This window comes from Odontesthes bonariensis, chromosome 23 (genome assembly GCF_027942865.1).
Source record: "Odontesthes bonariensis isolate fOdoBon6 chromosome 23, fOdoBon6.hap1, whole genome shotgun sequence".
Lineage (NCBI taxonomy): Eukaryota > Metazoa > Chordata > Actinopteri > Atheriniformes > Atherinopsidae > Odontesthes > Odontesthes bonariensis.
The window spans coordinates 26704244-26727581 of NC_134528.1; the positions used below are offsets into that span (position 1 = coordinate 26704244).

The 23338-nt window shown below is 40.2% G+C and overlaps 1 protein-coding gene across 1 annotated transcript in view; it reads right to left on the minus strand.

Moving 5' to 3' along the window:
* ca10a (carbonic anhydrase Xa) overlaps positions 1–23338 on the minus strand; it is a 491723-nt gene that overhangs the window by 392034 nt on the left and 76351 nt on the right. The gene's annotated exons all lie outside the window — the stretch shown is intronic.

Here is a 23338-nt window from a genome sequence, read left to right on the forward strand (position 1 = left end):
TTTTTTTTTCTTTGTTAATGGTTATTCTTTATATAGTATAAGCAGCTCATGTCTCTTTGCAGTATTAGACTGTCATACGGAGATCTATTCCTTAATGCTCGTATGAGATAAAAGTTCTGAACTAGAATGTGTTAATTTAGAGGTAAATCTGTCCTTGAAATTCCCATTTAAAACATCTTCCTTCCATCATGATATTTTACATACCCACTCGCGGGGGTCTGGAGCCTATCCCACTTGCCATAGGCAAAAGGCAGGGTACACCCTGGACAGGCTCCAGTCCAATACCGAGACAAACCACCATGCACACTAACACTGTTGTCAATCAAGATTCACCAATTAACCTAAGGTGTATGTTTTTTTTTTACTGTGGGAGGAAGCTGAAGTACCCAGAGAGAATCCACACTTGCAAACTTTACACAAAAAGGCCCTTGCCAAGAACTGAACCGGGAACCATATTGCTTTGAAGCGACAGTGTTAACTGCCTCACCATCATGCAGCCCCACTTGAAACACCCTCATGATGTTGCATTTATTTGTACAGACTATCTTTATATAGTCACATTTTTCTCTGACCATGTTGTGTTATACAGGTGCAGTAACCGAGACATTTCTTTTGAAAGCTGCTTGATGATTGACTGACTTGGACTCTTATAATTACCTGCGTGTAAATATCATGATTCCTGCCTCACACTGCCACTGATGCACATTATTTGCTGTGCGAACAGGTTGCTGAGTTTAGTTTTAAGCACGGAAAGAACATGAAAGATGATGTGGACTTTGGAAGCTAAAAGGAGTCATTTGTCTTCTCGTGCATTATAAACACCATTAATCTGTTCAAGTCAACTTCTTATGAATGTGTTTGTATAAAAAGCTGGTGAGTAAATAAGGTTTTGGTAACAAATTGCAGAGGATGGACTTTTTTTTATGACGTTTGAGAGAAAACACTGCAGTCAGCTTAATGATTCGAAAGAGTGAGGACTTTACATAGGTGAATATATTTAAATTGAAATATGATATCAGACTTGAGTTTCTGATGATACAATTTCCGAATCAGACAAAGAAGGGAAAAGGTGGTTCTGAGGAGCGGACTGAATAAAAGGCTGTCCCACAACAACTATACACACTCAATCCTCTGTGACACATAATTTACATCTCTCTTTATCATTATCTTCGTGTAGTCTCAAGGAAATTGAGCACAATGTCATTCTGTATTTAGTGAAACATATAAAACACCCATTGCTGGTTGATGAAAGAAAAGCCAAAGATAAGGGCAAATGAATAGTTATGTCATTATCTGCCTATTTCATTCAGTCACTGCTGCGGATTGCACATTGAAAATTCATCTTTGTGTCCTTGCTATGATCTGTGAAGCAGATTTGGTTGTAAGTAGAGGGTCACCTGCCTCCAGGGACACGTCTTCCTCATTATACTCGAGTCTGGTGAGGTATCGCATATTGAGGTCAAACTGTATCGAGTCCTGCAGAGGAGGTTTGTTTAAACAGTGTTGCGCTGTATTACCCAATTTAATCGAGACCCCTTCACGTGCTCAACCCTCAGCAGGTCATATATTTAAATGGGGTTATCTGCTTTTCAATGTCATGTAAAGGGTATAATGCCAAAGTGAAAATAGGTCAGAGGAGAAAACTGAACTCAAACAAATGTGAGAGTTGGACTTGTTGATGTCGATTTTTCTCGATGTAAGCTCAGTTAACTGTTGTGCAAGGAAGAGGACGATCAGTTTTGTGGGTCCACAAGAAGCAAACAGGAACCAAAGAAAATGAATGGAGCAAATATTATTATCACAGCATTGGCTTTAAAGATTCTAAGATTTTAAGGTGCTGATCTATACTGATAATCAATCCAGGGATCATCCATCACACAGAGAAATTGTAAAGGGAAATATCACTTTATGATTACAACAAACAACCTCTCTGCTTGAGAGAGAAAATGGCAGAAGTACCGAGGTGAAGATGACAGATGACAAATTTTACTTTCTGAAACCAAGACAAATCGAAGATGCTCACCAGAGAAATTCTGACTAACGCTGATGTTTAGAACATCTCTGTTGCTGTCACAGTCTAAAGTTACTGTCATGTAGCACTCTAAAGCACTCTTTTACCTTCTGGTTGCAGCAAAACATTTGTTTCCCAGTCAAAATCTATTTGCTGTTCTTACACATCTGAAAGTTAAGATATAACCGAAGAGGTGAGATAATGAAAAAAGAAAAAAAAAAGATAAAAATGATCTGAACTCACATCTGTCTTGGCAACAGCGACAACAGATTAATAGGAAATGCTGAAGTCATCTTGTTTGCTGTCAAGTATGTGTGGCCAGAAATGTCTATCCATCTTAGGTTAGAACAAATTTCTTATCCTTTACATTATCAATTGGCCACAGTAAGATAAACACCCGAGCTGGGACCTATAGATTGGTTTAGTTATAGAGTAAGACAGCTGTTTGGGACAAAGTTGACAAACAGCTTTATCATACCCTCTAATGTGTAAAATTCAAACAACATCCAAACACCTTCTCTGATTATTTTGTGTCATTACTGTCTTCTTTGGAGGGCTATTCTTGATTTCCTTTGGAAATCCTTTGTTTCCTTCATTTTCATAGGAACTTAGAAAACACAACAAAGTTACAAGGATATGCATGAGGTCAAGTTGATGCTAAATTCTGCAAGTCAGATTCATTTGTCTATACAGCCTATGTGATGTTCAGACAGATATTCAAAATTTAAAGAAAAAGTGACAGCGCTACAAGGCACATGCTATGGCAGCATGGATTTTCTTTAGATTGTTTATTGATTTCATGTTTCTCACAAAATATGTTAACTTTCACTTTTAAAACTAAAACTGTTAACTGTTTAATACTGTGCTTGGAGGATTGCTGCCTACAAGTCAACCACTGACCTAAATTACAAACTACTAGTACACCTTGGATAGTTCAACCACATTTCATTTTCAATATATTTATTTATAAGATTATGCTGTATTTATTCTGTCCAACCATAAATACACTGTTTTTACAGAGTACTTCAGAAAAAAAAAACTTGTGAATTCATTTTTAAAGAATACAAAATGTACAATGAGTCAAGCATGTGCATTCCAGCATAAAGCATCCAATCACACACCTTAAAAATACATCGGGTGTGATGTTTACTGTGCGTAAAAGCTACAGACTGTTCTGCTGAGGTGAATTCAACATTCTACCTCCTGGACTATTCATTTTCACAGTGGAATGCTATCTCTACCATAGCAGTGACAGTCATGGCTTACGGATACTACAGTTTTTAGAAATGCCTGATATGCAGAGAAAAAAAAAAGTTATTGTTGAGTGAAATACATAATGATGGAAAATAAAAACAGTCGAAAAAGAAAAGGTACTTTATAATTCTGTAAGCATCTGAGACTCAACTGACAGCTTTCATATCAGCCCAAACAAATAAGACATAATAAACCTTCATCTTTTTTACATATCCACTAAAGTTAGCGTGGTAGGTAGCCAGAGTCTGCCCATAATTTTCTTTTAAACAGTCTCCAACCTTTTCAGTTATGTTGAAAGGGATGCAGTTCATAAATGAAACAATAAATGCAATGATGCTGAAGCTCTTGGCAAGCGACCAAAAGAACATGCTGGCAGACAGCTGAGTCAGGCCAGCAGAGACTTTTTTTAGATTTAGAAAGACCACTACTCTTGTTGCAATTTCTCATGCACCAACTGCAACATTACACATTTTTGTATTTGAAGTAGCATACAAATCTAGCCACTATAATAAACAACCAATAAACAATGTCAACTTAAAACTATGAAAAAAGGCTCAGATTTGAGGCTACATAGCCAATGGATTCTCATCTCCAACTAGTGTCCGGTCAAGAGTCCTTTGCATCAGTTTTCTGCAGCGTTCCACTTCACCAACACAATGCCCATATAAAAGGAAACGCTCCAAGTTTGTTTTTGTTCTGCAGAATTAAGTGATACATCATCTGCATAAGTAGTAAAATACATAAGGAACAAGTCCTAATTATTCTACAATAATGATTTATCATTTGTAACAGACCATGTGAGAAGGTAGGAGAAAAGGAGGACGATCTCCAACATTGACACGTCTTTACAGTATTCTGACCTCTGGACTTTATTTTTTATTTGCTTTGCTCCATCGTGTGCTATCTAACGCGTTAAATGTACTTTGTTAAGGTTATGCAGTAAAAACTTGCTTAAGATTCAGAAAACATCGTAGTTACATGTTACAGTAGACAATAAATGCATTTTACTGCATATAACTTTGCCAACATTTTCCACCATGTCAAGGTGATGTACCAAACGACTGTTATGTCACTCTGGAAACCCTGCACATTAGATACCCTCTGTGGTCAAAATCAGTGCTGCAGGTTTCTGACTAAATTTCAGCATGTAAGAAGTTGGTTAATACACACATTCATGACTAAAATTCGTGAGTAAAGGAATAATTATTTTTAAATGGTGCATTCAAGGGTATTTGCCTTTTCTTTAGAAAAAGTTAAATGCCCCAGATGAACACAACATGAGTTTTTGGTCAGACATCATTATTTTACTGTATTCTACACAGCAAACACTGCCATATTACTGATAAAATACATGGACATGAATAATTTAAATATTCAATTTTATATGACCTATTACTCATAAAATTCAAGACAACACTTGAAACAATAGTAGCTGTATGTATTTAATGATATTCAAGATGAAGCAACAGCACCTTTATTTAGTTTAAAATCAGACATCTACGTAAAGTCTTTTACATTTTGCAGTGAACTGTAACATGTACTGTACTAGTTCAGAGTGGCATCTGTAGGAGTTTGTTGTGCCTTTGACCACCGTGGATTTGCCTGTGTTGGAAGCCTTCAGTGTCTACTGGTACAATCTGGATAATGTCTTCAGACTCCCTCTTCCTTTGCCTGACGCTTTACACTCACTATGAAGGCTACAAAAAGCTCAAACAAGAAACCTGAAAACTGCTTATATCCATATTTTTTTATATATGTTTTCTGGCTATGTATTACATAATATATATATAATATATAATATATATATATATATATATATATATATATATATATATATATATATATATATATTATGTCATATATATAGAATTGCTTAAGATCTAATATAAGCCAGAAAACAGGAATATTATAAACCATCTTGTGGGAGCTGTAAACAATCTGTCCAAGCAGCCAGTTCTGAAACTCTGTAAGTGAGTTTAACACAAACCATTGATCAAATACAACAGAAAACTGACTGGAATACAAGCATCAGCAACTTACAATAGTGTAGGTGTACAGCTGCACTGCACATACTGTACTCTAACCTTCTTAAACACAACTCAGGGAAGCGAAACACACAATGGAGCCGCTGACAGAGCAGTAAATAAAAAAGACAGGTAGATGAGGGGAAGCAGATGTAATCATGTGCTGTTTTTTCTCTGTAATCTTCTTTGTACTACACAGGACTCAGAAGACTACAGATTATTTGATTTATTTCACTATTGTAATCCCCTCAAGACACACTATCAGTATCAATAAAAGGCAATGCTGTTTAACAGAGATATCTATGCTCAGATCAGAATGTCTGTGAGTTTGCTCAAGCTTATTGCTGAAACCAAGTCTACCAAATACTACAGTCAAGAGAATGGGATGATATGATTGGCAGGTTGAATTCAAACTTATGACGAATATCAAGCACCGCATATTTGGAGATGAACTGATAATCAGAAGAGACAGATAGTGTGCACAGTGTGAAATGGAACAGTGTTTCTTATGATAACATAACCTGCTCAGTGTGTGTAGTCAGCAGGGGAAACGGTGTGTGCCACCGAGCTGATGAGAGCTCCACAGGTCAAGTGTTTTTGTCATTTACTTGATCATCTGCCATTACTTTGCTTTCAAAGCCAGTCAGAGAGGCTTATTTCCTCCTGATCACCTGGAATCGCCTGGAAATGAAATCTTTAAGAAACATTCAAGTCTAAACAGGCACTGCATCGTAAAGAAAGCATTTAGGAAAACTATGCTCCATTTATTTTGGATTTGAAAAATGGGTAAGACTACTTTCATAGTTATCCAAAGTGGTTCTGTGGTTTTCAAAGCCATCGACAGCAGAATGAGCATGCATATCCCCATAATACATATATATGAAAATTTCAGGCTGCTCTCACCCACAGTTCATATGAAAACATCCGAAAAGTTATGCACAGATTTTTGTGCATAACCCTACAAATATCCATTAACTCGAGCGACCAGTGCGCCTGCGCAAAGCCTGAAGTCAGGGCTGACGTGCCTTTTATTCACAGAGGAAAATAAACATTTTAAAATAGTTTTGACATTATAATACATTGTTGAAGGCAAAAAATTTACTTTTTATTTTTGCAATCTTCCTTCAGGGAATATATGCAAGCTTTAGTTTGTTAGTTATTAACCTGTAAAGTTTAGTTTTGTTTCGAACGTTGCTATGGTGGTTACTACGGACGCTAGTATCGCTGCAGCTTCCACAAACGTCACGTTAATCACCATAGGCTACTTTTTTGTTTGTTTGTTTTGATGTGCTTTTGTTCCGGCTTCGCTACTGAAACATGCTATTAAGGAAATACACGCAGGCAACAGAGAAAAAAGTTGTCTTTGTTTTGGATGAACAGCGCACCCTGAAAGATCACTGCCCACTGAGATGCCCACGGAGAGCTAATATATAAACAAATAAAATAAAGATAGGTTTTATCTGTCATTCTTAGGCGTCACATAAAAACGAAATTGTTTGGAGATCAGTGCAGTTAATTTCAACAATAAATAAGTAAACATGGATAAATAAATCAAAACGTGATAAAAATGGTCAGGGATAAAAGAAGGTCCAGCTGCACCCCCACCCCCATCTCTATGATTGATAGCAACATCACTCCTGTCGCCATCCCTCCGCTACAACCTCTGTGTCTAACTATAGAGCAGGTTGGAGCTGAGCTCAGGAGACTTAAGTAAGGGAGGGCTTCAGGCCCAGATGGAGTCTGTTCAAGGCTTCTGAGGGACTCTGCTGGTCAACTAGCAGTCCCTCTTCAGAGGCTCTTCAATATGAGCCTTCAGATGGAAAAAGTCCCGGTGCTGTGGAAAACTTCTTGTCTCATACCAGTGCCCAAATTAGGCAATCGGTGGAGCTGAATGACTACAGACCGGTGGCTTTGACATCTCATATAATGAAGACCTTGGAGAGACTCATTGTTCGTCGCATGAGATTGCAGGTTGCTGAGGCTCTTGACCCCCTCCAGTTTGCCTTCCAGAAACCCAATGGAGTGGAAGACGCAATTCTGTACATGTTGCATCAGGCATATGCTTATCTGGATGTGCCTGGTTCATATGTGAGAATCATGTTCTTTGACTTCTCCAGTGCCTTCAACACCATACGGCCTCCCATACTGAAAGACAAGCTTCTAGGTATGGGTGTGGCCCCCTCCCTGACATCATGGATTATAGACTATTTGTCTGCCAGACCACAGTATGTCAGAATGGGGAGATTAGTTTCTGGAACACTAGAATGCAGTACTGGGGCTCTGCAGGGTACTGTTATGGCTCCTTTTCTTTTCACCCTGTACACATCTGACGTCAGGTACAACTCAGAGTCCTGCCACATACAGAAGTATTCTGATGATATGGCTGTTGTGGCATGTGTGCGCGGTGGACAGGAGAAGGAGTACAGGGACCTTGTGGAGTCCTTCTATGGCTGGACCAAACATAAATGTTTGCTACTGAACACCACCAAGACCAAAGAGCTGGTGGTGGACTTCAGGAGATCTAAAACTCCATACCAGTCAGTCTGCATTGATGGAGGGGAGATAGAGACTGTTCAGACCTGCAAATACCTGGGGGTGGTGCTGGATAATAAACTGGAGTGGTCTGCCAACATAGAAGCAGTGTACGGGAGGGGCCAGAACTGTCTCTTCTTCCTGAGACGACCCAGGTCCTTCAATGTCTGTAGTGATATGATATGCATGTTTTATTACACTATCATTGAAAATGCACTGTTCTATGCTGTTGTTTGCTGGGGGAGTTGCACGACAGACAAAAACTGTAGGCACCTGGACAAACTAAAAAAGGCTGGTTCTGTTGTAGGCAGAAGGCTAGAGCCTCTAGGTGCTGGGACAAAAGTGAAAACCACAGCCTTCACCAAACCTCATACCTCAACCAACACAGCTGCACCACACGGTCCAGATCACAGCAGAACCCTGACCAACCAGGAGACATACACAAACTAATTCTTTCCGTTGCTCCACCACAGCACCTAGTGCTGTGGTGGAGCAACAGATGAGGAGGAAATTAGATTCTGTTTTGGAGAACAATAAACATCCTCTCCACAGCATCCTGGCAGGACAGAGGAGCAGCTCCAGTGAGAGGCTCAAAAATATTTGGGGAAGAGGAAGTGGGTGTCCCATCAAAGTATACCTTTGATTAAGACTGTGACCATAAAGGGCCATTGGGGGAGGGACTAAAGCTACTCCAAACTGCAATGTTAAGTCAATGTGGAGCTAAAATTTAGAAATAATACTTTTTGGACGGGGTGGGGGATGAGCTACACCTGAAATATAGTTTCTTTGAGTGTCATTGACCTCTAAGCCTCTCCTCCATCCAACTGACCTTTTTAATTGTTTTGCCGACGGAAAGGGGCATGTTCAATAGCTGAACTTATTAAGCAATGTCACAAAACCAACTTCCGGGCCTCGTCCCTCTGTTTGTCTTTGTTGCGATCATAGACTGTAAATAAAAGGTTGCGATAAACTTTTAGTCTAATGTTGTTAGAGTGAGTGTCCAGAGTGTGTCCATCAAGGTGTTATGGAGTTAATGATCTGAGTTATTAGAATGGCCCCTATCATCTTCAGTGTACATCTTTCCAGTAGTGATGGGTCATGTGCACAAGCATCGGCTCTGAGAGCCGGCTCTTTGTAGTGAATCAGAAGAGCCGGCTCACATCAAGTGAGAGCCGACTCCAAGTTTTTTTCCATTCGCTGCTTAAGTTTCACTTTCAGTGCTCAGTCCCAGCTCTGGTTACGACAGAGCTTTGTTATGATTGGCCAGCATGGCGACCAGCATGCGGTATTCACGTGAGAATTAAGGAGTTTGGTTCTGGTTTTGGTTCTGTTCTGTGGATTTGTTTGAAATTTTTTGGTTCATTTGTCCAATAAAAAAGTTTAATTGAGGACATTATTAATGTTAGCTTGAGTTTGGTTCTGTTCTGTGGATGTGTTTGAAGTTTATTGTTAATTTGTGCAATAAAAAAGTTTAATTGAAATAAACAAATGTAAGAGTGGTTTTGTCACAGAATTAGGCAATTATAAGGTCTCTCATAAAAACACTGAAAGCAAAAGGGTTTTCAACACATAAACCATGATTTTTTTTGCAAAGTTAAGGTAAAATATAGGCTACAAAAGATCCTAAATAAAGAGCCATTCAGTAGTCGAAAGAGCCGGGTCTTCTTTGGGAGCCGAGTCAAAAGAGCCGGCTCTCGGAAAAGAGCCGCACTTCCCATCACTACTTTCCAGCGGGAGCAGGTCGTTTAGGCCATTGGCGTTTAGGCCGCAGTCGTTTAGGCCCCCCTGCAGTCGTTAGGCCACAGGGAGCAGTCGTTTAGGCCAGGCTACCTGAGCAGCTGAAATCTTTATTATTGTACATTCGTTATTATAAGATATAAGTCAGCTCTACTGGTCTGTCTGAGTAGCCTACATATCTATGGTAAATTATTTAATAACCAACTTTAGTGTGGAAACTTTTTTTTTATTTAATAAATGGTGATTTATAAATTCATAAAATTGTGGAAATAATCATCCGCATTGCCACATTCATTGGACAATAATGCTGTAATTATTTAGAAGCCCGTTAGATTTGTGCGGCTTGTGAGAATTAAAATAGTGATTTATAAGATAAGCATCGAATTGTCATCGTAAGCATCCGCATTGCCACATTCGTTGGACAATAATGCTGTAATTATTTAGAAGCCCGTTAGATTCGCGCGGTTTGTGAGAATTAAAATAGTGCTCCCTGTGGCCTAAACGACTCCTCTGTCGGCCTAAACGACTGCAGGGGGGCCTAAACGACTGCGGCCTAAACGCCAATGGCCTAAACGACCTGTATCCCTTTCCAGCACATCCCCCAGTGAATCCATCAGGGACACACGATTGAAGTGCCTTGGGATGTTTAGTCTGTATCCTAGCAACAACTTCATGGAGAACTACACATGGAACTTCAGTAGTAGCCATGGATGGGATGTACACAAGTTTTGTTGTATGAAAAAAATTTCTACTTCCTGAGTCTTCACCAATGTCTCCAGTTCATCACTCTTGTAGGGCAGAGGGGACATTTCGTTTTAAATGACATTTTATTAATTATTAATGACATTTAGTTTGCGGTAAAAAAAACAAGCGGTGGGAGGTTGGTGGTAAAAAAACAAAACCGCTATAGCAACAATAGAAACCTTGAAAAATATTCGGAATAACTAACAAACAAAAGACCATATACATTCACTGAAGGAATAATATGAGAACAAAATGCATATTTTTCGCTAGGAATGTTATCAAAACGCACTTTAATGCCAAAACTATCTTAAAATGCTGCATTTTCCACTATGAATGAAACGAATGGAAACCATTTTTCACTGCAGGGAATTGCGCATGTGCACTGGTTGCTCGTGTCATTGGATATTCGTAGAATGCACTAAAATCTGTACATAGCTTTTCATACAAACCTTTCATGAGAATACATTGGAAAATTTACTTTGAATTGAACAAGAATCACACAGTAAAATAGTAAGATCCTGTGGACTAATAGAACTGTGACTGGCAAATCCACCAATCTCACCACCAAACTAAAACCTCAAAGCCTCAAGGCAGTAAAAAATAAGTTAATAGCCTAAAATAGCACACAAACATTGTACTATTGATATTTGAAGGCAAAGCCAAATGACAGAGAAAACAGAAAAAAACAATTACAATAAAAGGCAGATTTATCAGTTAGGATGTTGTGTAGGTTCAGAGTTGCTTGCAGAGTCATCCTTCTGATTTGAAGTAATGAGAGATGAGAAGAAGAGCGTGAAAAGAGTAAATGGAAGCCACAGTGGCTATGATTGACAGTTTCACACTGACCTGTGCAACTGAAGGATTTAAAGGAGGTGAGGAAAGTGACTACACCCATCATCACAGGGTTACTGTCAACCGAGGGGAATATTTTTCAATTACAGCCCTTTTTTTCTCCATCTGACTGCTTCTTTAAGATCCTACTGTCCCCATCTCTCCATCCAACTTTCAACTCTGTTTATCCTCTTCACTCTCTTTCTCTTAACCTCTACTCTGCTGCCTCTGCTTTCATCTCCTCGCTTGGTCTAACTCGGACTTGACTTCTCTCCCTGTATACCCCCGTCCTCAACCCTTTCCAGTCCATCTACAATCTCTTCTGTCCTCTCATCTCCTTTCTTTCATCTTCTTTCCCCACCCCCCTCTTCTCTTCTGTTTCTCTGCAATCATTTCTTCTCCTCTCTTCCTCTTATCAACATTGCCCTATTTCAAGTCCTAAACTCTGCTTACATTTTCTTTCTTATGTTGTCTTATTCTCATTTCCCTTTCTCAACACTTCATTTTCCTTTATTTCTTTTTCTTTTTTCACTTTCTTTCCCTTCTTTACATCTGTTTAATCTCTAACCTATTTGCTGCCTACCTCCCTTGGCATTGTTAGATTCGGTTCTTTTAGTTGGAAGCTCAAGAACGGACCGGAGTAATTCAAGTGAAAATGAAGTCTTTATTGATGGCAACAAGTGGAGTATCTCAGCGCTGGTCTCGGTATGACAGAACTCTCGCAGGAATCCGTCAGACATAGCCCCTCATTTCCGGTTACATTTTGTATTTATATGTCTCATTGTTTCACACGGTAGATCCCTTATTGATCAAATGTGATTGGATATGAGTAGGCTCTTCGTCAAAAGCCAAATAATGTCTCTGAGTAACCCAAATAATGTGTGTGTGTGCTTTTTGCACCTGGATCTCAGGGTTCCCTGTTCTGTCTGGGTCAGTCTCAGTTAAGGTCATGTCTCATGTCTTTCCTGGAAAAGTACTGGGACCTTTTCATTTATAATGTCTATGAAATAAGCCAATTTTTACAGCATGTATTTCCTTCACGCAATCCTTTCCTCTTCCTATCACTTATCTCCTAACCTTATCTGCTTGTATTCCTTCCATCCTACCCCTTTCTGTTTCCTTCAATACTCTGTGTCATCTCTTTCCCATTTCCTTTTATTGTTTCCTTTCTTCCCTTCTGTTTCTTTTCTTTCTGTCCTCTCTTCTTTTCTTCACGTCCATCCTTTTTCAAACTGGTTTTCCTTCTCCCAATTCCTCTCCCCTCTTTCTGTTAATCTACTTCTTTCATCCTTATGTTTCCTTTCTTTCGTTCCTTCTCTCCTGCTTTTTCTACTCCTTCCTACTTTTTAAAAAAAACTTTTTCTCATCCTCCTCTCTGTCCTGGCTGTTAGTCAGTAGAGGGTAAATAAAGGGAAGGTTATGAGGGCCATCTTGTCTGAACCCCATCCATCACACTGCCACTTATTACAACAACTGTCCCTTTGAGCATGCTGATGTGTGTCTCTTGTATATGTGTGTGTGTTCAGGTAGCTAGAGTGTGTATGTGTGTTTTCTAAATATCACATTAGTAATTGAGAGAAGGTTTACAAAAATGTAAATGTAATGCCCTAACATCAGCTCTGCTGAAACGGAATTATTTTCCATCCCTGTGTGTGTTTGAGTGTCTGTAGGTGCAGGCCTGCTGAGTCCAACCATTTCTGACAGTGAGCAGTAACACCACATGGGGTTTTCGTCTCAGACTCACTCTGTGAAAGCCAACTATATCAGACACATTCAGATTTACAGAAAAGGAGACTATAGTCCGGTTGCAAAGTATAAGACCTTTGTTCAAGAAGAGAGTGTCCATCAAGAAGTGTCACATACAGTAGGTCGACCGCATCACAGTAGGTTGTGGCTGCACTGATGCAGGCAACACAGCACCCCCCCCCCCCCCTCTCTTTTTCTTTCCTCTGTTTACATTCCTTTACCCCCTTTCCACTTTTCATCTGTTTCTTTTACATTAACATCTGTGCCTTTACTCGTCTCCCTGTTCTGTTTCTTTTCAACAGTGTTCGTTTTAACCATCTGTCAATCACTTTACTGCCCCCATTTATCTCGCTATCATTTCTTCCTCTCATCCCTCTGTATATTTCCTTTCTTGTTTTCCCTTATCTGCTGTCCTCTTTAATCAGTTTTTTCTTCTCCTCCTTTTAAGCATCCTGCCCTCATCTTTGATTTGTGTCCTTCTCAGCCCTCTTCCCCTCTGTAAGTTGTTTCCTTTAAATCCACCTCTCTTTTCACCTGTTTCTTTTCACTCCCACTGTTCTGTCACCTGCTTTTTCCTTTTTTTTTCTGCGATCTTTTCCACCCGTTTGCTTTCCTACTTTCCTCTTTCTTTTCATCTTTATTATCTCCTCCTCTCTCTTATTTCACGCATCCCTCCTTTTTTTCTCTGTCTCTGGTCTGTGTGCGCCAACAAAAAGAACTAAAGGTTGGGTTTGCATTGAAATGTGAGGTTCATGTGCTGATTTCAAACCAGTTTTTTGCTGACCGAGCCTTTGCCGTCGCTGTCCCCCACCTCTGGAACTCACTTCCACAACTCATCAGAAACTCGGACTCATTACAGAAATTTTAAAATCGCTCCTCAGAACTGGCTTTCTAACTGTGTTTTTTTCTTTTTTTTTTGCACGTGTTTTTTTGTGTGTCCAAAAAAACGCTAAATAAGTTTGATGTTAAAGGGACACTGTGTAATTTCTTCCCCCATCTAGTGGTGCAATTTTATCTTGCAAAGTCGAATTAATTTGCTCCCTAGCGCCTAGAGTTTTCAAATGTGCGTTGAACTACTTGTTGAACTACGGCAGGCGGTATGTGTCAAGATTCAAGAAGCTCACGTTGCCTTTTCAATTCTCTTTTTCGCTTTTTATGCGACGAGGATCCCTTCTCCTGTGGCGTGGCATAACTATGGTCTTCCATTGCGAACAAAAGTGCAGGCCGTTCAGGCTGGTTTATACCAGAGAATGTCTAATGGCGTAGACTGGCTCTGTTTTTACCTGCGTGCAAACGTGACATCAAAATGGGGAAAACACGATTCGAAGTGCTTTATGTCCCTCTCGGCACTTCGTCGTTTTTCATAGACCGGAAGGACATGGCAGCCTCCATAGAGCTTGCCCGCTCTATGTAGATACAGATAAGTGATTCTTCGCTCAGGAGGATAAGTGAGATTTTTGACAGAGATCATTTTACACCAATGAGGACTAATTTATGAATGAATATGTTGATTTGACCTAATAAATTACTTAATATATTACACAGTGTCCCTTTAAGTTTGAATAAGTTTTATTATTGTTTTTATTGTTGTTATCATAGGTATTTTGGCCTCACAATTTACACACTTCACTGGTTTCTGAGACAAAAAAGATCCAAGTTCGGAGACCGTGCCAGAATTATGTCATGACATAAAGCAAAATGTGAACAGGGTTCATGTGTTAGATGCAAATACACATTTCTGTCTACTAAGTGAAAACCATGAGTCGGTTTGCAGCCGTATAAGTTAGTAAGTATGTTATGAAACTAGGGAAAAAAAAGATAAATCATTGTTGTTTATCTGACAGAAAACCGATTTTTTTCAAATATAAGTCAACATGTTAGTCCAACCGAACTGTAAAAAACTGTAATTGCACATTCATAAAATGTGGTTAGGAATTTAATTACTTTCTCTATGTATACACTAAACTACAGTTAAATGGGTCTGGGTGCTCCGTCCCTTCTCCAACTAAGTTTTTTTTTTTTTTAAACAGTAAAGATTAACATATTCATACATCCAATTCACATTAAAGTGCTCTCATTCACATAGTTTTCTGTTTGTTTTGTTAGACGTCGGGTCTTTAATTATGACTGAAAATCAGCCCATTAAGACAATGTAGAATGATCTCTCAATGAGAGAAAGTAGTATGCAGCAGAATGTCTAAAACGTTTTCTCTCACACATTCCAGTGTTGTGGCGTTAAACCCTTGGGTTAATTACATGATTCTTGGACAAGGATGGTGGTTAAATTAAACGGCCAAGCTCGACTCAATGTGCATGTAATTGTGCCGAGTGTCATAACGAATTGCATTGTCAGAAAAAAAAAGTTTTCTGAATCCATTCAAATTTTGCTTTGCTTTGCTGCATGATGCCGTTGACATTCAACATATGGCTGCTTAATCACATACATGTTCAACCTGTCACTATGTCGAGGTTCAACTTACCATTCCATGACAAGTGCAAGTTTGACACTTAATTTGGCCACAAATGCTTGGAGGGAGGAGGAAGGGAGAAGTCATGGAGTCTGACACAGAAAAGATTAATTCAATATCCATCCAACACAACATCATCCAATGCCCTTCCACTTGTCTAATTACTCTCAATTTCTAATGATTAGGGATGAGTAAACTATACATTGCTTAAGGTTACCCAATTTGTGCCAATGGTTTCGGTCATGCCATGTAGATGCTTTTCACCGCAAAACACCTTCTCACAGTTTCTAGGTATGGATTGTGACTCCTCGAAGTTTAGGACATGTGGACTGACACACATTTTGTGAATTTTGTGAAAATGGGCTCATGGTGAAAATTGAAACATTTTTAGTGACATGGTGTACATTTCTCCAGAGAATTTTTTAAGTTGCAATTTGAAAATCCATCAATTTTCCATACCTGCTGAATCCAATTCAGCTGGAGCCTCTCCCAGCTGTCACCAGTCCATCACAGGGCCACACAGAGACAAACAACCATGTACGCTCACATTTAGTAATAGGATGAATTTAGAGACACCAATTAACCTAACATGAATGTTTTCAGATGGTGGGAGGAAGCAAGAGTGCCTGAAGAGAACCCACTCATACACGGTGGAGAACATGCAAACTTCACAAAGAAAGGCTCTAGATGGGATTCAAACCAGGAACCCTCTTGCTGTGCTAACCATCACACCACGTGCAGCCCTGCAATTTGAAAATGCCGATAAAATAACCACAACACACACCAGCAAGCACTGTGACATCTGGTGGCATTTTTACAGCATTTGGAAATTGTTTGCTATGTAATTTTTTAAGAGGTGTACCAGTACATGGCAGCTCAATCGTCAATAAAATAAAATACTAGATACATGGTATTATTCCATCTTAGATTTGCACTTTGACTCCTGAGCAAACAGTGACACTTGGTTCAAACAAGCTTGCAATCTTTAGCAACAGTAGCATCGGTCTACACTGGAGTTTTATTGTTTGGTCCTTTGTCCATTCAGGTTCTGTTATTTGGAAGGTCAGAAGGTAATTTCTGGAAGAGATGTTACCATAAACCTTTTTCTGCATGATCAGCTTTGTGGACTGGGAAACTGCAAGTTGGAGAAATAAAATTAGAATAAGACCTCAACACTAAACTACAGAATAAAGAGGAAATGGCTGGGCTGGTACTACTGTGTACTAAAGTAGAAAAATAGTAGAACAGTGTTTCAGTGCAAAGGCTCTGGTGTAGGGATGTCCGATATTGGCTTTTTTGCCGATATCCGATATGCCGATATTGTCCAACTCTCAATTTTCGATTCCGATATCAGCCGATACCGATGTCGATATGTGGGTTATTTTTCCTCAAAACTAATTTTAGGTAACATCACATATCTCTTGTTGTGGAATCAACACAACATGCCTAATGTTATTGTGATGCCCCACTGGATGCATTCTCGAATGCAACAAGGCTTTCCAAATGTTAACATTGTCTGTGCAAAATAAGAAAAATACTTCAACTTAATTTAGGGAAAAGTGCCATTTTTTTTTTTTTTTTTTAAATTGTCTCAAACAACATTTTGAATTACACTCTCCCTGAGATAATCTTGACAATGCCCACAACAAATAGGGCAAATTTGACTTCTTCACAAATGATAAAACATTGTACCTGAACAACTATGTGCAACATAGCAGCATGTAAAGCCAACTAAAATAACAGACGCAGCTTGATGAGGTCATCATTTGTGCGCCGGCAAACGCTTCAGGAGCGCATAGGCACCATAGACATATCGGTTTTAAGGCAAAAATAACGATGACGATGTTTACAGATATTACATTTTTATGCTAATATCGGGCCGAAAATATCGGTGGGCCGATATTATCGGACATCTCTACTCTGGTGTGCAATACTGGCTGTCAGAAACCATCTCCTGCACTCTGATGGCACTCATCACACCAGCAAGAGACCTTTCCAATCAGACCTGCCTCTACAACACAGTGCAGTAGCTTTGGCTTATTTCAGAGTTGGATTTCTACCCAGTGTTCGAATTACGGGGGGTACCGGGGGGGTCTGACCCCCCCGATTGAGACTTGATACCCCCCAAATGGGACTAAATTACACTTTTGGGGGGTACTGAAAAAATTATCTATTATTAAAATCAGGTGTTGAAAATGTCTTGTTACTTAGTATTTTTCAACGTGTACTATGAATAACCAAATAAAATGCGTTTTGGAACACCCCTTCGATGGACTGTACCACCAGCGGACGTTTCGCATCTTCGCAGGCAGCTCGCGCATAGTCCAAAACATCGGCAGCACTGAGATGCAGGCTGTTGATGCCCATTGAAGTTATGTGTTTGAGCTGTGAGTGAGTGGAGCTAAGGTGTCAAGGTGGAGGTTTCCCGTGATTTGTTAAATGAAACTAACAAATCAAACTAATATTATTTCAACTTTAAAGCACTGAACTTACAAACACTCAAGACGACCGCCCTTCAACTTTCTCCCATGAGAAAAAAAGATAGCCTACATCAGATTTCCATCGAGTCAACATGCACAAGTAGTCTCAGTTCAAAGACAGAGGCGGACTGCTCTAATCCAGAATACACCAACCAACATACTTGATGTCAGAAAATAAAGTACAAGGCTTGTCATGTGTTTAAAGCACAATTGGAATAATAGCATTTAAAGCTGCAGTCTGCAGGATTTGTTGTTGTCATACGTAAAGTCCTAATTTTTGGCATTTTAAGAGTTTACATGATCTATCAGAACGCTTGAAGTTGAAAACGGTGACCTCCGTAGTCGCAAAATGCAAGAAATGCTTATTTTTTAACCGAAAAATAAAAAGTTACTCAACTTCCTGTCCCGCCCCATCAAAACACATGAGAACTCGTGCACGTCTACGTGTACGCCAGATGCGCGTACACGACTCCTCATTAATCAACTCACCTGTCATTTGCGATCATGGAAGACACAGTAAGTAGACTAGCCCGTAATGAAGTTCAATAGTCTAGATAAATAAGCGTGGGGACGAGCCTACCTTGTATCGCACGTGCACAATCGGTGATTGACAGGCAGCAGAGCCCAGCTCGTAACCTGATTGGTTACCTTTTACCGGTCCGGTCTGCAATTTTGTAAACAAACCTGCTGGCTTTGGAGGGACCTAGCGGGACATATAGGGGACCTAGAGAACTCATTTTTTTTTGTATTGGGCTATTTAATGTACTACTTTCAGAATCCCCGGACAGTTCCAGGCATTATGCTTGAAAAAGAGTTGCAGACTGCAGCTTTAACTAAGTAAGAAGAAGGCAAATGGACAGTGTGTGACAGTGACTCCACCAAGCAAGAAGCAAGGATAGCTGTGTCTAGCAAGAAGGCAAAAAGGATAGCATGCCCACAAAGAGGTAGGGAAAATGGGATTCCTTTACGTATGTCCGCCTTGACAAATATAGGATTAATTATAATTTTGACTGTGTTTGAAGCCATTTCATATAGCAGCTAGCAGTGTACCATGACTAGCACCACGGGGCTGTCTGATAGCACTTTTCAATCTCAAGAAAAGCGCACACTTTACAGCGGACATTACAAGCTATGTTGAATTTGGCAGTTGTAGTCTGATAATTTACAGCTTGATTCTGTATGCGTCATTGGGTTCACTTTGCTGTTTGACGTTTCTTGATTGCGTTTCGTGGGCACTACATAATGTAGGCTAGTTGCTAGTTTGCTGGGCTTTTGGTAAGCCATACAGCTGTTTGAAGTTGGGTCGTTGCTAGGTTTAATATTTCTGTATTATTCCGCAGGTGTTGGTTGTGCAGTTGCTAACTGGAAAGTGGAAACATTTCTGTTGCAGCAACCTGTGTGACAGTTAACTTTGGCTAGGTGGTTGAACTTGACAGTGCTGTGTGCCGAGTTGAGCTAAATTCACCACTGTGCAGCGGATTTTGCAGGGTTGCCAGATGATTTCCAAACATGCTCAAAACCCGCCTGGAGCCACTAAATCTGAACTAAACCAGTCTAAACTGAATTCTATTTATTTCTATGGCCATAAAGCTACAGAAAAACTCGCACAATACCCATTTTTACCCACAGACGGTAATCCAAAACAGCCCAATCTGGCAACATTTTTACGGAGACGAGTGCTTTGATCCCGCGAACGTGGTCACTTGATTCATATGATATAGCGGCTATATTATAGCCTAAGGCTCTAGCACTTTAGCAGAGAGTTTGCAAATGATAACGTTGTGTTTGCATATCATGTTACATAGCCTATGGGTTTGTTGTGTTCAAAGTTCAAGTTTCTGTTTTTGCATTTTATTTTGTGCAGTATATTACCACTTAAAGAAAAAAGGCTGGCTTCACAAAAAGCTGGTAATGTGCTATTGGATATCCATTTTCTTCACACAAACCAGCCAAAGACAAATCATGCATTGCCTGGCTGGTGCTTCATGTGCTCTTTTAATTGGTTTTCGATTAGAGAGTGCCACTTAAAGAAGATCTTGTTACCTGCCAGACTTATACAAAGTACTGGCCAATTAGAATCCTCCATTGATTCAGAGAGGAGTTTAGCAGTATAAAAAAATATATATTTATCCATAATTTGTGCTTGGATATTGTCTCACTGGGATAAAAAAAGGGAAAAAATGTTAATCAGTTCACAAGCTTGCAAGAAAAACTGCAGAATGGAAAGAAAAGTGGACATCAAACAGATGTGAGGATGTAAAAATACCAGATGAAATTAAATTCTGGTGATGCGCAGCAGTGACAAAGTGTATTGATGCTTCAGAAAACGCATCAGATGAGAAGATCACTGATAAGGTCTGATAATTAGCTGGGGTGCTCACACTTTTAAGATCAAGAGGCATCCTCCATGCTTAGTTAAGACCCAAAAGCTCAACACTATCTTATTAAAATCAGAAGTGTGGCTGGCGTGACAGTAGGGCTCTTTTAACAGGATCACTTGACTGTTGCAAAACATGTTCTATCAATTCATGTCACATGACATGCAGTGATGAAGGCTGGAAGGTCTGGTGGTACACCTATAAACATTACTGTTCGGTAGTTGCGCCGACTCTCTGTTCAAACAGGGTGGGCCCCTCTTCTCCTGTCCCCCTGCCTGTTTTTGCCACACTTTGGCGGTGGGCAGCCATTCTCCGCTTCACATCCACCTTAATGTCTGACTACTTCTTTTTCACTTCTGCTTGTGTGCGCTTCTCTTTTTCCCATCTTACTTTTAGGTTTGAGCGTATGCCATGTTTCAGTAGTAAATCCACACAAATCTTTGTACACGAGGCCCCCGGCGTTAAGGTAAATCTAAGTTTTTATTTGAGGAAATTCTAGTAGAATCAGAGAGGGGTCTCGTCTGCAAAGATCTATACGAGGACTGAAACAGCTGTCATTGTTGAAGTAAAATACTTGCATAATAGTGTCTAATAGTGTCTAAAGCAGACTTAGGAAGACTAATCCATGCGTTTGTCTCCAGCAGGTTAGACTACTGTAACGGCCTGCTCACTGGGATCTCTAAATGGGCTGTAATACAGCTGCAGTACATCCAGAACGCTGCTGCTCGAGTCCTGACTAGAACCAGGAAATACGACCATATTCCAGTGCTCAGGTCTCTGCACTGGCTTCCGGTTGCTCAGAGAATAGACCAGGGATGCCAGGGTGAAATCGGTCAGGGGGCCAGATTGTTTTCAAGTGGGACCTCGGGGGGCCAAATTACCGGTACACTTTTGGCCTGGCAAGACCAAACACTAAACAAATAGACATGCTATTTGATATAATTTATGAAGGCCTGCTATACATTAAAAATCAATTGCAATACAATACCCTCACAATGAAGCATACAATTATATGGCAGCCAAAAGCAATTTACCCTCTATAACTGTGTAACATTAACCTCTGCATGCCAGTAACTTACATTTAAAATATTTTAAAAACAACAAAATGGACTAGGTCACATAAATAACACAAGTAAACTGTAAATTACTTTGATCAGATTTATTGACAACTTGCACATAAAATAATCTCGATGCACAGGCCTAATTAGGCCAATTAAAAAGATGGCCAGGCTAAATAGGCCTAAAGAAGTCAAAACAATGTATTAAGGTTAAGTAGGCCTACTCCAACAGGCCAAGTGACTAAATATTCAGTAGAAATTAATAATAAAAAAATACCTAACATTACAACAAACAACTGATAGCACATTTAAAATTTAACATTAACAATCAACTCCCACAAACATTTTCACATACCTATCTCCTTTATTCCCATCATTACTTCCTTGCACTATGAAACATGAGGAGATAAGCCAGCTACATTTTACATGTCGAAGCCAGAAGCCTTTTAGTTTTCACCAGCTTGTCCATATTGGGGGACAGGCTCTGGGCCGTGGCTATTTTCATGACATCATTGAGATGCGCATCTGTCAGGCGATTGCGCACTTTCGATTTATTAATATTCATAACTGAAAATGCCTGCTCACATAAGTATGTTGTGCCAAACATACAGAGTATTTTACCTGCAAAGGCAGTGATAATTGGGTACTCGGGTGGCAACGACTGGTAGAATGATTCAATTCCAACAGATGCGTATGTATCTTTCAACCGCGCGCAGCATTGCAAGTCTATCAGTTTCATTTGCATCCCCTCTGGGACCTCGGAAGCATCCGTCGTGAAAGGAGAGCGAAAAAGCGAAAAGTCCTTTTCCAGTTCAGTGAAAACCGTGAATCGATTGGAAAACTCGCCCATGAGGCCGGAGAGCAAGCTTGCATACTTGTCCATGCTCTGATGGTTGACATGCAGAGATTTCAAACAGGGGAAGTGGGCTGCATTGCGCTGGCTGAGCTGTGCCTTCCATAACGCAAGTTTAATTTGAAACGCACGAACACTGTCGTAATACTCGGTAACGAGTTTGTTGCGACCTTGCATAGTAACATTCAAGACGTTTAAGTGTTCGGTAATGTCCACTAAAAAGGCTAGGTCTCTGGTCCATTCGGGGTCGTCCAATTCCTCCACAGGCTTGCCTTTAGCCTGCATGAACTCGGCTATCTCGTTGCGCAATTTGTAGAACCTTTTGAGCACTGCGCCTCGGCTCAACCAGCGCACATCGGTGTGATAGGGAAGGCCGTGATGAATGTCATTTTCAAATAAAAATGCATCAAATTGCCGATGGTTAAGCCCTCTGGCTCTGATAAAATTGACAGTGGCAAAAACAACACTCATAACATGCTCCATTTTCAGACTTTTGCTGCACAACGCCTCTTGGTGTAAAATGCAGTGAAAGTTCCAGAATACCTGGTCTGGGTTAGCCTCTCGTACCTTTTCTCTCAACTTGACGACCACTCCGGCCTTTCTTCCTACCATGGAAGGTGCACCATCTGTAGCCACACTGACAGCGCGACTCCAGTCCACCTCCAGATTGTCAAGGGCCCCGACAAGGCTAACAAACACGTCGTTAGCTGTAGTCGTGTCTGTCATGGGTACCACGGAAACAAACTCCTCCGTGACTTTCAAGGCAGCATCCACTCCGCGAATAAATATCGCCAACTGAGCCGTATCAGTCACATCAGTGCTCTCGTCAAGAGCAATGGAGAACGCGACGAAGGATTTAATCTTTTCTTTAAGTTGGCTATGCAAGTCGCTGTAGAGATCTTCCACTCTCTCGGTCACTGTAGGTCGGGATAAGCTGATGTTCGCGAGAGCTTGTCGATTTTCTGGACACACTAGCTCGGCTGCCTTTATCATGCACGTCCTCACGAATTCGCCCTCAGAGAAAGGCTTGGAAGCTTTGGCTATCTCCCATCACTGCATGAAAAGTGGGATTTTCGTCCCTGTAAACGCCCGAAAATCTCCCTAATTTTCGGCAGTTAACGACAATTTACAGGCCGCGAACGTGGCGTTTGTCGGTGCCACAAATTGTCGGGAACGAACCATGCTCACGGCTCTAATTAGCATATGAATGCAGAAACCGCGC